This window comes from Glycine max, chromosome 14 (assembly GCF_000004515.6).
Source record: "Glycine max cultivar Williams 82 chromosome 14, Glycine_max_v4.0, whole genome shotgun sequence".
Taxonomy (NCBI): domain Eukaryota; kingdom Viridiplantae; phylum Streptophyta; class Magnoliopsida; order Fabales; family Fabaceae; genus Glycine; species Glycine max.
This window is the reverse complement of record NC_038250.2, coordinates 46,887,505-46,904,481: the sequence shown is the minus strand read 5'-3', so window position 1 is coordinate 46,904,481 and position 16,977 is coordinate 46,887,505. Positions and strand designations below refer to the sequence as shown.

General features: G+C 28.0%; 3 non-coding genes across 3 annotated transcripts; all 3 read right to left on the bottom strand.

Moving 5' to 3' along the window:
* Window positions 1-4,523: 4,523 nt before the first annotated feature.
* On the bottom strand, window positions 4,524-4,611 carry LOC112999446 (small nucleolar RNA snoR31). The gene has a single exon (XR_003264633.1). It is a non-coding gene; the product is annotated as a small nucleolar RNA snoR31 (small nucleolar RNA).
* Window positions 4,612-4,763: 152 nt separating this feature from the next.
* On the bottom strand, window positions 4,764-4,906 carry LOC112999449 (small nucleolar RNA snoR136). The gene has a single exon (XR_003264636.1). It is a non-coding gene; the product is annotated as a small nucleolar RNA snoR136 (small nucleolar RNA).
* Window positions 4,907-5,017: 111 nt separating this feature from the next.
* On the bottom strand, window positions 5,018-5,103 carry LOC112999408 (small nucleolar RNA SNORD25). Its single transcript, XR_003264595.1, has one exon. It is a non-coding gene; the product is annotated as a small nucleolar RNA SNORD25 (small nucleolar RNA).
* Window positions 5,104-16,977: the final 11,874 nt, after the last annotated feature.

Below are 16,977 nucleotides of genomic sequence, written 5' to 3'. Positions count from 1 at the left end.
TGACGAGAGTTTCGCATACGACTCTTCCCAATCGCCATATTCAATTGCAATCGCCTTTTGTTTGGCCATCCATGCTTTTCTGTATGAAACCTTATAGGAAAATTCACTATTTATCCTTTCTTGAATCAAAGAAATTTTTATTGATGGATCTTCTCTGATCATGCCTGTAATTCAAATAAGTAAATAAAATTACAAATTAAAATAACAAATAACACAAAAGTAGGATAATATGAACATAAAAAACGTACCTACTACGCAAGTCGCAATTAAATTTGAATCAAGCTTCTCATGGTCTTGTGTCATAGTCATATTTAGACATGTGTGCGGTCCACCCCATTGTGTCACTTTCCATGCATCAGTTTTTTTGGATAAAATTGCCCTCATATAAAAAGGGCAAGGAGACTCTTCGGTGTTGTTGGGGCAACAAACGATATATTTGTGTGATTTCGTTTCAACAACCTTAAAACTTTGATGCACCTTCATCACATATTGTTTGAGTGCATTTTTGACTGCATCTTTACTGTCAAAATCCATGCCAACATATAATTCTTGTCCAACATTAAAAGTCGTTGGCATGTCTAGACCACAAATGTCCTCCTCGTCCGGATGACTCCAGTTGATATTATTATAATGGCTAGCATCATTCCAAAATGGATTTTGAATTTCTGGTACACCTAATAATTTATAAAATAAAATCACGTCAACAAACTACTCCTATTTAATTACCATTAAATACAATTCTCATAAAAAGATAGATGTATTCAACTAATTTTGTATTTCACAAACATTTACCTTCGCTTGGGTGAAAAATTGAAACTGGTTCAACGATGTCAGTGACTTCATCGTCTGTATGAGATATTCCATCATCACTATCATCTTCATCGAAAGACTCTTCAACGTATGAGTTAGATGCAAGATAATCATCATCATCATCATCATCATCATCATCTTCATCAACATGTAAATTGCTTATATTTTTTGGCAGTTCCGACTCATAATGAGATACATTACGTCCACATGACGTAACAGAATTTGCAGCATGAAACATAGAACCACCAGCAACATCCTTTTCTACGTACAACTCTAGAACTGACATTTGTTGTTGTTGTTGAAAACTTTCGATCATAGTTTCAACATCTTCGTCATCACAAATTTGCAACGCAACATATTTTCCTGAAACTAAAAATCTACAACTTATAGTAGAAATAATTTCATTATTTTCTAACTTTACCTTATCTCCAATTTTTTTTTTCAAAGCATTGAAACTAATTCCGCGTTTAATCTGAATGGCCTTTTTACTGCCTTCAAATATTACACCATCATTGTCTTCAAATACTCTTCCGTTGAAATACAACACTGTAATAATTGAATTCATGATATACCTACATCAACAAAATTAAAAATAATTAATCATAACAACAGTCTTTTTAAAATAAATAAGTGTATCTGCTTGCTGCATCTACTAAATTAAATTTAAACTTAAACTTGGGATACAAATTAAAATAAGTAAACATTATTAAAAAATTACTTCAACGTAAAAAACCTAATTACAAATTGGCTTAAACTTCACGTGTTAAAATTTGTTTCTAAATAAAACAATTATTACTTCAATTAACTATTTTGTGAATCATAAAAATAAAAAAATTTATTTGCTTCTTCTAGTAAACTTAAATAAACATTGAGACGTCATTCTAACAAAAAAAAAAAACAAAATTACTCATACGTCAAATTAAATAATTCAAAAAAAATTCCTTCAAAAACTTAAAGACTCACATATAATATTTATAACTGGAAGGGTCACAAGTCAAATTTCTTCTAAGCCACAAAAACCATGAACAAAGAGGATTACAAATAATTAGTCATACTAATTTTAAAAAAAAAATTCTAATTAAAAAAAATTCACTTAAACTTTACCTTCAAATTTTAGTCTAACAAATCAAATTATTATTTCAATTAAATATTTGTCAATGATACAAATATAAACTATTTATTTGCTTGCTCTATTAAACTTAAACTACACATTCATACTTTATTCTAAAAAAAATTAATCTAATTAAATAATTTATGAAAAATTCTTCAACTTTACCAAAAATTTCAGACACAAAATAAAAGGATTATAAATGAAAGGATTACACTTAAAAAAATTTTAGACGGAACATAATTAAAATTACAATTTTTTACACGGAACATAATTAAAATTACAAATTTTTTATTAACTTATACTATATTTTATAATTAAAATTACAATTTTTTTGTTGTTAACTTATACTATATTTTATCACAAGTAAAATGAAACTTCGTTTTTAACTCTAAACAAACCAGAAAATAGTTAAGAAATAGCATCTAATTAGTTTTTGTCTTAAATTAAATTATATTTCAAATAATACCAAAACAATTCTATATGTCAAATACGGAAATTAAATTCATTCACAAAAACAGTTAAAAAAAGGCTTACAAATAATTACTGCTAATAATTTCTAAATTAAAAATCTAATTTACAAAATTAATGCAATTTGACCTCCAAATTTTATTACTTCAAAATAAAAAATTTATACATGACAAATAAATAAAACTAAATAAGACTTATTTAAATAAATATAAAATACTTACTATACAATCAGCAAATTTCAAACTTCAAACGAACCTCTTTCTTCCTCTCTTCAGTTTCTTACTCTCTTTCAGTATGAAATTTTGCAAGTATTCAATATCATTGCAAGTGTTCTATTTAAACAAAATTTACAAGAAGAAAGCTGAAGCTATCTCTTAATTTACACGCCATTAAACTGTATGCATGTGAATATGGTGTAGCATCTCTGAACCCCTAACCTATGAACATTTACAGCTAGTTATAAGCCCTATTTCAGACCTTATGTTTAGTCTCATCATGAACAAGGAGAGCATGCGCAACCTGTGAACATCTACAGCTAGCTTTGAACCCTATTTCAGACCTTATGTTTAGTCTCATCATGAACAAGGAGAGCATCTGCAACTTCATACGTTGAGTATCATGCAACTGCTTTATTTAAACAAAATTTACAACAACAAAGCAATGCATGTGCCTCTGAACACCTGAAATGAACAGCGCCAATCCCGCCAGAAGGGCTAGCGGCACCAGTCATGAACAGGGAGCATCTCGCCAATGCTAACGGCGAGATTGCCCTTGCCCTATCTTGCCATCACGGTCAACGAGTCCCAGCTTGGGTGTCGCCATTCCCATTGGCGACACGACACTGTTCTTTCTCTCTCCACCTATATCGCCACTACCAGTAACGATACCAGCCTCTCTCCACCTATATCGTCACTACCAGTAACGATACCAGCCTCTCTCCACCTTTGCCGCCAGTGGCAATGGCGGGTTACACCCAAGAACAGACCCCCTCCGTCATTAGTTTTAAAACAAACCCCCGTAAATAGTTTTTAAAATAAGCCCCCTTACGTAAATTTGCCTGACTGGTAAAGTGATGGCCTTGGCAGTGCCATATTGTACGATTTGGGACAAGTTGTGTAACAGGCTTAGTTTCATTACATAGGGAGTTGCTATTTTTCATCCTTCGCTTTGGTAAACATGTTTCTCAATGGTCATTATTGATAAATTCCATGAAATCAACTTTTCATTAGCATTGTAAGAGTATATAAATAAAAATAAATTTCCGTTGTTTTAAAATTTTAATATTTTTTTAAATTACTATCAATAATTGAATTAATTATACAAATTACAAGATGACTGAAGTTGCACTTTGAGCTTCATGCTAGAAGCACACAATTGTACTCGTTAATAATTAAATTACTATCTCAAGATTTTTTCTGTTAGTTTATGAAAGTAAATTTAGTCATCAGCTTTTATAAAACAAGCGTTTCTCTTAAAAAAACAGCCTAGATAAATGAAGCTGAAAACTCAATGGCATACTATCTGTCAAGTAATACAACATACATGTGAAATTATTTTTGACGAATCTCGAACCAATATTCATCCCTAATAAAGATCAATTTTTGTTAGTTTTCCAAACATGTTAAGAAAAGTACCTTCAACCAAAAAGACTCAAGAGGGTTGTTTCCCTATGAAGTAGATTCGGCATCCCACGATTTCCAAACAAATGTGGAGTTGCACAATAATAAGTTTAAAAAAAATTAATTAAATACAAAACAAAATTCGATAATCACACAAATAGTGTTAATAAAACCATTGCAGTTATCACTAATCTTGATGTTGCTATTCCAAAAGAATCTTTCCTTTTTAATAAGAATTGTTATTGTGCTTACTAAGCGGGGAACAAAAACTAAGCTCATCATCAGCATGGAAAAATTATTCTCATCCACAGCAACTTTGCTGTGTAGGAAGGTGTCCTAAGATTTTTCCAATTTCATCACATGATGTTAGCAATGGAAACTCCTAACCAAATAAACATATGTTGATACACTAGTCAACATATGTCAACGCAATAAACAATCCATTTCAATGAGCCAATTAACAAATTCTTATAGCTATGCCTATGTATTAACAACAAAAATTACTCAAAACTGATGTAGATCCAGAAGCATAGAAATTTTTTACATCATTCGTAGTTACTCAAATCAAGCATTGGATTATATATTCAGCTTCATCCTAACCCACCAAATTTTCACGCATGAAGCCAACATAGATCACAAACTATAAGAAATCATGAACTTTGTAATCAAGAGCTCAACCGGTGGCACAAAAACATAATTAACATCATCATGATTTCACTATGAATACTTCAAATCAAAAACCAAACAAAAGAGAGCGATTTAGTTCCCCGACGTCCAAATGCGGCATCAAAATTGCAACAATGGATAGCGAGGGGAACACACATCTAGGCTTCAATTAAACATTTCCAAACACATTGAAAAAAGTGCAAGCAAAAAACTCAAAGAAAGCTGAAGCCTTTCAAACATTGACACTCAAAGCACCATAGCTTTTAAAAAATTAAACAGGAAAAATCAAACTTTAGAAACCAAAATCTAAAATAAGAGACTGAAAAAACTGGGAGCAAAATTGGAGAACTCAGTCCCTTAGATGTTCAATTAATGATTGCGATCATACCCGCAAAATCATTACAGGTCTGTAGGCTCATCACAGTTGAAAATAGCGAAACCCCAGTTACTCAATCGACGAAAAAAACCGAACCCGGTAAAAAAAAATGCTAACTTTGGTACCAAATTTGATTTAGTTGCTCTAGTGTTCTCCGAAAACAAAAGGATTGTCGAAGAGACAATATAAAAGAACAACACAAATCTCTATTGCTTCAAGGGAACGAGTCGAATGGGAATTGAAATAATCCGCATCGACCAGATAGCGAAGCGAATTGTGAATTCCATTCGAAGGTGAATCGTAAACCCTAATTTTGTGCAGAGGCTGCGAAGAAGAGAAGATAACAGAAGCGGCGCAAGAGGCGACCATTCACAGTGTTGTTTTTATAGAATGAGTACACGATTGATCGGACGGTTAATATCAGATCCACGAGATCCAACGGCTCTCCTGCTTTTATTTGAATTTTGCTTGTTTGTAGAACCCTAATAACAGGTCAACCCAAGCCCAGGCCCCATAGAGGAGAAGGCTTCTTCTACTTTATGGCCCAAAAATATTGAATTAACCTTTTTAAAAAGTTAGAAACCATTGTTAAACAAAAACAAGCTTTTTGACTATAAATAGTGTACCATTTTATTTGTTCTTGTTTGTTTCTCATATCGGTATTGTTGCTTTCTTTAAAAAAACTTTGAAATTATAGATTATAAGGGAAAATATATAACATATAATTCATTAAATTACAAAGTTTTAAAATTATATATTTATGATTTTTTATAAATGTTATGAAAAGAATATGTTATTTTTAAAAAATTTCTTTTATGGACCAGTGTTACTTATTAATTTATTAATTTTTGTCCGCGGGAAATATTTGAACACATGACCCCTCCCATTTCTCCCTCCTTTCTTCTTTTTTCAACCACCAAGTCAACCTTATAACTCCTATTTTTTGACGAAAAATAATAAATAGATTGAATTATTTGAAGTGTTTTTAGTTTATAATTCTTTTATAAGAGATAATCTTTTTGAAGGTAAGGTTTGTCCTTGAATGATGTTTCTCTTAAAAAAAGGAATAAATAATACATGGTTAACAATATAAAAGTTTTTATATAGTTATTTAATCTAAAATAAATTTATTAATTTTTATAATAACAACTTCAAAAGTTATATTTATGATAATTTTTTATTATTAATAGTGTGAAGATTTTTATATTAACATTATATGTATATTAAACTCTTAAGAAAAATGATAATGATAATTACACACTTTGTGAAAAAAGTAATTGTTTTTGTTAAGTATTTTAATCGCCAGGATAATTTGATTGGCTTGTTTAGTTCAATTTTATCAACCTTGTGTTTGTACAGATCCTCAGGGGCAGGGGTGTTGTTGAGCCATGATAGACCAACAACTTGTTAGCCCAATGTGGCAGCTTGCATTTAGAAATGTGAGTTGTTACTTCTTTTGGACCATACAAAATTTTTAGGGTATTACTATTTCCACTTCCCTATATTTCTATTACACTCCCTTTTAATTTATTTTTCACAAAAAATACCCTGAAAAATGCATTCCTCCTCATCCCTCCACGAATCTCTCTTGTGATTTGATTTAAAATCAATGGAAGTGTTTTACTTTTCTTTGGGTATGGTCACAAAAGGAAACCAAATTAATTGCTTTCCATTCACCAGAGAATTATCCATTGTGCTTTGTATTCCTTTTGACAAACCGTAGCAATATTAGATCATGCTCAACCTTTTGGCACATTGTACACGATGCCAAACATTCATAACACAATTGAGTTCCTCATGATTTATGGCACACCATTAGAAATAGTCACATCCTCCTTTCCAAAAATGATCAGAATCAATAAAAATATAGAATGAATTGAGTTTGATTGTACCTAGTGTGTTTAGAGCTTGTGATAGAGTTGCAATGTTGTTTGATCAATTAGTGTTTTCTAGATAAGAAATGGTGGGCTAGGTTGCACTTTGAGAATTGAAAAGGATTGGTGTTTTGTTATTAAATGTGCATTTCCTAATTGGCACCGCTTAATGCACAGTAAGAGTGATGAAGAGGAGTGTATTTTTTATTTTTTTTTTTATACAGTGAAGAGGAGTGTATGATTATGGTGGTGAAGAAGCATTGATAAATAAGGGCGAGTGTATTTTATAGGGTATGGTTGGGAAACTTTTTTTAAAGGAAAGTGTGTTTTATAGGGGGGGTGTATTTTATAGGGCATGGTTGGAAAAAAAAATTTAAAGGAAAGTGTGTTTTATAGGGGGGGTGCATTTTATAGGGTATGGTTGGGAATTTTTTTTTAAAGGAAAGTGTGCTAGTAATAAGAGAGAGTGGAAATAGCAACTTTCAAACTTTATTGTTTCCTGGGGTGGGGTCCAATGAGAGTGTTATATACAGTAACATTAATTATCTTATAATATAATTGATTTGTTAGCTCAATTGATAAGAGTGTTATGTTAATAATGTGAAAATCACAGGTTTGATTTTTGCATGAACCATTAATTTTGAATTAATTCCTAAAATATATTTTTTATTTTTTTTTTAAATCGTATGGATCACTTAATACGGATTGTCAATTCGTAATGAGCTTACAAATTCGTAATTTGTATCAGCTTTATGGAAGAGTAATATTGGAATTGAACATCTTATACCGGGTGTACCAACAATTTGTTGGTGCGGAAAGCAATGCCCTTTTCATTTTACTCTTGTACCCAAATCACGAATTTTATAAAATGGTCCAATCTCATTTCCTTTAAGTAGCCTAAAAATCCAATATTATCACCCATAAGAAAACATGCTTCAGCAGAAATATAGATAGACTTGTCCAATTAATTGTATTTTTTATTATCATGATACTAATGTAAAAATTTTAACGGCTTTAGTTAAGATTAATTTTTGGCAAAAAGATCTAATTGAATAACTTTAATAGAATCAATTCTCTTAATTACTTTTTATCTATAAAATTTGAATCTAAACTTTTATTTAAAAGGATTGAATTTAATATTAATTGAACCAACGATATGTTGATTGCAGGATCCATTGTCTATTCTTGAATCCTTGAAACCGGAACATGAAGTTGAACTTGAACCAAAAACCCCACATTATTCAATACTTTAACTTCATCGTGTCGCCGCACGCTAGTTATTTTGTTTAGGCATCTTCTTATGCTTTCGTTTTCATGGCCAACGTGATTCCATTGGCGTTTACTCACTCCCACCAAAACAACGTTCTTCTTCGGTTCTTGTGTTTAATTATTAATTATGCATTTGAAGGAAGTTATTTTGTTCACTAGTTATGCAACTTAAAGGAAAGCACAATTATTTTGGGTGAGAGAGGTAAATAACCGTGTATGCTTTTCTTGTACGTTGCTGATGAATTAAGATGCATATTATTGTTGTCTATATTACAACAACATCGTTATCGCATCCCCCACTTGATGTCACCCACTGCTGAAAACATTCCAGAAAAATGAATAAATAAAATGAATACATGAAATGATTGCACATTTGTTACATATTTAAGTTAAAACACCTCGTCACTTCAAATTAAAGGTTAAATATAAAGCATCATTTTTATATTCATTAATGATGCATCATCACATTAATTGATGAACTTACTATTTTATGTAACTAAATATTTTTTAAATTTATTCAATAAGATGTCAATGACATACATATTAGCTAGGTAAAAGTGTACGTAAAACTTAATATACAAATGCATTAAAATTAAACAAATTTTTTTGTATAAAGCGAGATTTTAATTTTGCTATATTATCAATGTAAAAAAAATTGATACTATGAATTAATTAGAAATCACCATATATGTACATTTTTAAAATAATTATTATAAAAGTCTAACATTTTTATGATAGGTTATCATAATAAGAGAATGCAAATTTTTAAACCATCAACACATTTTTATTAAATCCTTTAAATGTAATAAAAAAATATTAAATCCTTTAAATAATTAAAAAATGTAATAGCGTGATTCCATATAATTCGTTGGTAATTAAATTTTTATACATCAATAAAGAATCAACATTGGATTATCATTATTGGGATTGGTAGGTCTTAGAATACTCCTGCAAAATAAATCCCAACCTGATCTTGTTCATGGTAGGATTTCTTTTTAACTATTTCTTTATGCTATATGTCGATGGTGAAGTTTGAATTGACTTAATATGAATTATAGAATATCTTTATGTAAAAAATAAATTCTTTTATAAATTTATGCTTGATAAAGTCTACTTTACTTGACAAGAAAATTCGGTCCCATTCATTCAACAAAAAAGAAATTTGGGTCCCTGCATGCCTTCAGGTTAGACTTTTGCAATTCGCGTTTAGTATCAACTGCGAATAAATTATTTTTTGAAAGACTCATTTAAAAATTTATCAAAATAAGAAACTATACCTTAAAATCAATATATCTAAAGGAACTATATACAAACATATTTAAAAGCTAGGAAATAGTCTTATTGCTTGGACTAAATAATTTTATTTTAATGTGATTAATTATTGAATCTAATTGGGCAAAACACACACACACACACACACACATATATATATATATATATATATTAATTTAGTTTTACAAGTTGATGCTTTCTAGTTACTTATTGGAATGAAAAGATCGAAACAGTCTTACCACAATCAATAAAGACGACGATAGCAATGAAATCATATTTGATCTGTGAATGCCAGAAGCATGAAACCAACAAATAAAATAACATGCACGACTTGAATTGCTTGTCAAACTCCCAACACCAGTTAACGTTGCCAGCACACACTGCCAAGTTTGCACAAAAATATATCGAACAAAAAGATGTGCAAAATCTGTTTTTTTTTTTACTGCCAAAGATATCTGTTTATAGTATTATCATCATAAATATAATAGATATTGTACTTCATTTATTATTACTACTGGTTTAATAGTTCACTGCCTGATAACATTAATATTAAAATTATAATTAATGTTTTAAAGTTAGCAAAAAAAAACTACAAAAATGAATTTAAAAAGAAATATCATAAAAATATAATTTTAATAACAAAATTCGTTAAACTAAAGAAACGGGATTCGCTAATATGATTTTCAAACAAACTGGACATTGGAAATTTAAAATAAATGTTTTCTTCAAATTGTGATTTGTGATTTAACTAATTTAGCATTTTATTCATCAACTCGTATGAATGAATGTGTGCAAACAGTTCTTATGCTATATGCTTTATTTGTCATGATGAAAGTTTTATAGCCAGATTTAATTGTGTGTAATGGATTAGTGATGTAAAATGGAGAAATGCATTTAAAAATAATTGAAAGTTATGATAATATATTATTATTAAAAAATATGTTTGGATAAATTTCTACACAAGTATTTATAGGAGAAAGAAATAAGGTGATAGATAAGTTAAAATCAACTTATATGCACATAAGTTTTTTTGAAAATGTTTGATGTGACTAGTAAGAAATTAAAGTACATGAATTAATTTTAACTTATGAGAGAAAGTGAATTGTTAACTTCTTGTATTTTTATCCTACAAGTGTATACTGAAAAATTTATCTAAAAAGACATTAAAAATGCATATAATTTGGTCAAATAATAGTAAATAGTATTGCTAACTATTTAAAATACAATTTACATCTCAACATCAAATTTTACAATGAATGATTAAGACAATTATTTTTAAGTATAATAAAAAATATTGTTGTTATCGTCATCCTTATTGCATTGGTGGAATATTGTAAATTAATGAGTCAGCTCGTTTTGATATATTTAAGGAGATTTTTTTGGTTAATACATGTGAGTGATCAAAATTATATAATAAACTCATGTCAATAACTTGGTTAAAATGAGTGTAATTTAAATAACTCATTTTGAGTTTCTTATCTCATTGTTTCCCATAATTTCATATTATTTTTAAACAACTCATACACATTTTGTTCAATAGTATAATTTTAAACAATCCTTTAATGACTCATCCTAGCAAGAAAATAATTTTTAAAATTACAAGTAACCGTTGTTTATAGAAGTAATGCAATTTAATTTTAAACAGTTAGACATGACACATAAATCTTCTCCCATGATAAAAAATTAAGGAACAATATCTCAAAATAAATAATCCTTTAAGCAACGAGAGGAGATGCCATAAGGATCATATACATTTTTATATAATTTTACTGTGCAAAATCAATTTCTCTATCAACTCAATGTCCTCTAATAAGGAAATGACACATGAGCTACATTCTAATGGGGAGACACAAACTGAACTCATTGCTTCTTTGTGATATCCTCTTGTTCCTTCATTCTCGTGCCTAATAATTAAGGATCTAAAAAGATAAGCTTATTCATTTTGTGTTCAAGGGAATTGAATGGCATGAAATGAAACCGAACTTACATCAATATAAAAGGAAGCTAGGCTTGATATTATTGCTCCTATTATTGCTTATTGCTTGGGCCTGGCTGAGGCATGGCACTACAAGCGCATACGAAGAAAAGAAACCACGTGTACGTATATGCACTAAAGGCATCTCTCACGTATTCAAGTTTATTCATTTTGTCTTGGGAACTTTTTGCTATGTAACTTTTGAGTTTTGGAATCATGAAGGGAGTGGCGTGTCAAGGAAAATAGGAAATACTCAAGTGAAGTTCTACACTTGAAAACTTTCAAGCCCTCCAAATCCTCTTCTAGTAGTTCTAGCTAGTAGCTCAAATTTGAAGTTGGTTTTATACATGTGAATATTGTTGAAGAAACCAGAGCTAATATATTTAATATTTTTCTCTCTATCTCACACATACAAACAAGAAAGAAAAAGAGCTTTAGAGTTTTTATATATTTTCTTTCTATATATAAGCAACTATGCAAGAGAGCTTTAGAGTTGATTTGCAAGTCAATTGAGACACAGAAAAAAATGTACATTATATGCTTTTTTATAAACAATAGTATCCCAATAAACTATTGCATGAATATAGAAAATCGATCCATCAAAGTAAATAAACTTTGGGTGGCATCGATCGAAAATGGGGGAACAATGACGGGTTAAAATTTGCAACTTAATTAATAGCAGTTGTATAATATAACTATGTGGAATTGCAGGGTAGTTTTTCTTGATGAGAGATAATTATTATTGGTTTTTCTTAATACTCCCCTTCAATATTGATACACTCATCTTGATTCGTGCAATGGTTCTCAGGTATATAGTCTATACACTGTATATTTTGTGAATTTATCTAATTGATTCTAAATAAAAATAGCATTAAACAATCCCATATTTAATAACTAATAAAATTTAAACAATTGTTTTATTTTGAATTCAAACAATTGTTTTATTTTGAATTCAATTATTAATGTTATGATTATCACATTTAATATTTCATTTTTAATTTCTCTTTCATATCTTTTGTGTAAAATTAAAATTTTATAATTGTTAATTAAAATTTAATAACTAAAATTATGCTAAAATACATAAATATATATGTAATAAAATTATAAAATATTAAAATCTTAATAATTATTTTTAATCATTGTATGTTTTATTCACCTTAGGTAAAATATATATGGACGAAATTTTAATTTTTATAATCTTTATCTATAACTTTTAATTAAAAGTTATACTCTTTATCAATAATTTTTAATTAAAATTTATAATGAAAATGCTGGAAAAATATTTAAAGTATTATACTTACAAGTTGTAAAATAAATGAAAATCATTTACCTAAAGTTTGTTTTTTATAATAACTATTTATCTAAAGCAAATTAAAAAAAAATAATTGTTAAGATTTTAATATTTTATAATATTATAATTTTAATCAACAAATATAAAGTTTTAATTTTACACATAAATTATATGAAAAAAAAAATAAAAATTATGCATTAAATCTGACAGTGATGGCATTGATGATATAATTTTAGAATATGAATCTAAATTAGTCAAACCCATATTTTGTTGATAGTCAAGGCATTAAATCCATATTTTATAAATGTGATAGTAATATCATTAAATGAGGTTGTTTAAAATATTTTTACTTTGAGTCAATTAGACAAACCCATATTTTTTTGATATTTCAAAAGATTGACATATCTGTTTAATTAAATTTGAAATTCAGCAAAAAAATTAATTACACTTGAAAAATATCTTTTAAAATTAGTTTACTTTTTATTACAAATAATTTTTTTTACTTGGTCATTTAGAACAAGCCTTCTTGTTTTAGTTTTAATTCCTCTATTTTTAATGAGTTAATTATGATTTCAGTGCTTTAAATTTTACGAAATTTGACTTTTAGTTTAATTAAAAGTTATACTTTGCATTTAAAAAAAAACATTCAGTTTTTAGTTCCTAAAAAAATTTAAATCTATTATTTTTATTTATTTAATGAGATTTTAGGAATTAAAAACCAAATTTTTTAAAAAATTTAAGAACTAAAAATCTTAATAAAAAAATTGAAGAACTTTGACTAATCAAACTTTTATTTAAAAACAAAAAATCAAATTTTAAAAAAATTAAAAAAACCTTAACCGGTCAAACTTTTATAAGGACCAAAACCTAAATTTCTAAAAAAGTTTAGAAATGAGAAACTTAATTAACGCATTTTTAATCTAAGTAATGTCTGTAAAAAAAAATTCTAGTTGATGTCCAGGCCAACATCCGTACGTTAAATCCGCGAAAGATATTTATCATATATGTAGAATTTCTAACAAGGATATAATATAAGTACCATATGAGAAAAAAAATATTAAAAGTAATTTTGATTCACATATTTTGCTTAATTTGTAAAGTTGTTACTTATTTTAAAATAAAAATATTAATTTGGTCTTTTATATTTTAAAAATTCATAATTTTAGTTTTCACATTTTAAAATAAAAACAATTCATCCTTCTATTTTAGAAAATTTATAATTATGATGTCATATTTTAAAATAATATGTAATTTTTGTGTAATTTTAATTTTATCTATGTTTGATTTGTTTTATTCTTATATTATAATTAATTAAATCATTTTTTGATAATATCTTAAATGAATTTGTTAGATCTATGATTCAATTGGATTAAAATAAAAAAAATGAAATATAGATAAAATTAAAAATTTGATTAAAATTATAAATTTTATAAAATAGGATTACTAAATATTTCTATTTTGAAATACAAGACTAAAATCAAGAATTTTTTTAAAATAAAAGAACATAATGTCGATCACTATTTTAAAATGTAAGAACCAAAATTACGGATTAAACAAAATAGGAGAACAAAAATTATATTTTAGTCAATAAAAAAATAATTATTCCTAAAATTTTAAATAATTATAAATACATGACCAAAACTTAAAATTGTTATATATAAATAGAATAGAGATACATTTATAACATAATTTATGGCTCTTGTCACACCAACTACCAATTCTCAGTTTTTATTTTTGCTCTAAATTAAACAAATTAATACTATAGATAAGGTATGATAAATATATTTATAACTACTAATTAATGATATAGTGAATTAATTATTTTCTTAATAAATAATAATTTAGTAAAAAAATTCACTATTCTGAGTTTTCTCCTATTTTATGAAATAAAAAAAAACTCCTATATGTTCCCATTTATGTTAATGAATTTTTTACTCATTGATGAGCTGATCGATTTAGAACTTCGTCAATTAAAGAGTCAACTAGAACAATATATTTATACACAATAAGGAAAAAAATATGAACTTGAGGAAGTCCTTATCAATCAGACCCCTTCACTCACGTGGATAGGGAAATAACGAAAAATATATATAAAAAAAATAAGGGGAAAATTCGAAGAACGACCTAACATAGATACCAAAAGTCATCATAAACGGAACTTGAAAGGTATAAACCACGATATATTGTCATCACGTACGAAAAGAACTCTATATAACCTCTAAAAGTCACTAAAAAATGGATGCAAAAGAACGACATTGTTATGTGAAGCGATGTTTTCCGTCTACACCATATATAGATGACTTCTTTCTATGGACAAGGACCTCACGGGGTTTTGGAAACACAGATTGATTTTTCTTTAATTTCTTTTTTATTTTAATTTGGTGAATGATTTTTCTTTAATTTCTCATCATCATGAAAACAAGATCTCGAATACTTGTCAATTTGTCAATCAATTATGGCCTCCCTAGTTACCCAAAAGTCACTATAAATGAGGACTTCAAACTTGTATAGATTAACTGCAAAATGGAGAAAGAAATGAGCTTTAAGAGCTGTCTAAAAGCCACAAAAACTAATTGAACTACTCGATTGAGTTTTGTAAACTCATTCCATTTGACGAATTCTCCTTGCACGTGAGAAAGTGTTGCATAGACCCCATATATCTCACATGTACAACCGATATGTTGATTATAGCTAAAGTAAAAGAGAAACAAAAATTAAGGGTAATGTTGAATTTGTGTAACTAATGTTAATTTTATTTGTATTTTACTCCGACACTTGTATTTATCTTATATAGTTCCAATAGAAGAAAAAAAAGGCAGATAGCGCAATACCAAAAAAAATGGATGAAAAGTGTAAAATCATTAATTAATGAAGTCATGGAGTCATACGTATCTTATATATGCTGGTTTAATTAAAACTGTGCCGAATTAAGCATAGAAGTGCATGGTTTTACGTACGTTATAACTCATAAAAGAGCAATTAACTATTACAATCATCATGTACATGATTGTACATTAAATTAATTTATGGATTCTAATATTATTTAGATTAAGTTCACAAAGCTTGTATATGTAACAGTTAGTGAAGTGGTGAGATTCTTTTTGTGCTATTTTAATTCATGAAGGGACCTCTGTGTGCAAGTCCAAAAGCTATAGCTAGAGTTGTTTCTATGAGGTATTCATATTCCTTCCTCTTTCCTTTCAGTATTATTTTTATTTGAAAGAGAAAAGGATGAATACGCCTGCATTAGTTGAGATTAATTATTATCCTTCTCGACATGGAAACGCGGCAATTATACAATGAATAGCAAAAAGTTTCAGATTTGGATAAGATCTCACAAAATTGTTGGACAGCATATCAATAGTATATGATCTGTGTTGCATGCATGTGATATTCTGATAAGCGTATAAAAGATGATGATCTGTAAATAACCACTACCCATATGCATATTCCTGGCAAGTTCTTGATTGGCTTCACTTATTTTGCTATATAATTTATGCTATATCATAGATTCCACGACTAATTGTCTGACAAGATAAAGAAAAATTATTAAAAAAACAGAATAGGTGTTCCCTAGCTTTATTCATTTTTGTGACAGAATGTATGTGTCGATTTCAGAAAGAGGGATATATTATATTTTATCATATTATATTTATTTGTTATAATGTTAGCATTGGATCATGTGTTTACACCCCTAAATCCTAAAACTTATAAATTATTAATTTTTTTAAGAATAAATGTTACTTCTATTCATTTCTATGACAGATGCCATGTGGATTTCAGAAAGGACATTGTATTATATTTTTATTATTTTATCATGTTGTATTTGCTATTGGAGCTAGATATCAACCTTTAGTTTACTCTTGTTAGCAATGCTAGTATTGGTTGTCCTAATTATAATTTAATTTACAAGTTGGAATTTAAAAAAATTAAAAACAAATCGACATTAGAAAGGACTTAGAAAACTGATTAGAGGTTTGAAGTTTGACTTTTGAGTATGCAATCGTATGAAATACAAAGGAGAGTTTGTTACGTGTTTTATGTAAAAAAGAAAATTAATTAATTAACTCCTCCAACTATCCTCAACTTATCAACTAAGTCCTTTCATAAATACTTCACTGTTTTTGCTAACGAATAACCGGCCACTTATTTAACCTGATCCTTTGGAATATGTACAAAAATTATACTATATTTAACGGGAGATCAAAATTGTACATACATTTACTACTACTAAATAAAAAAATAT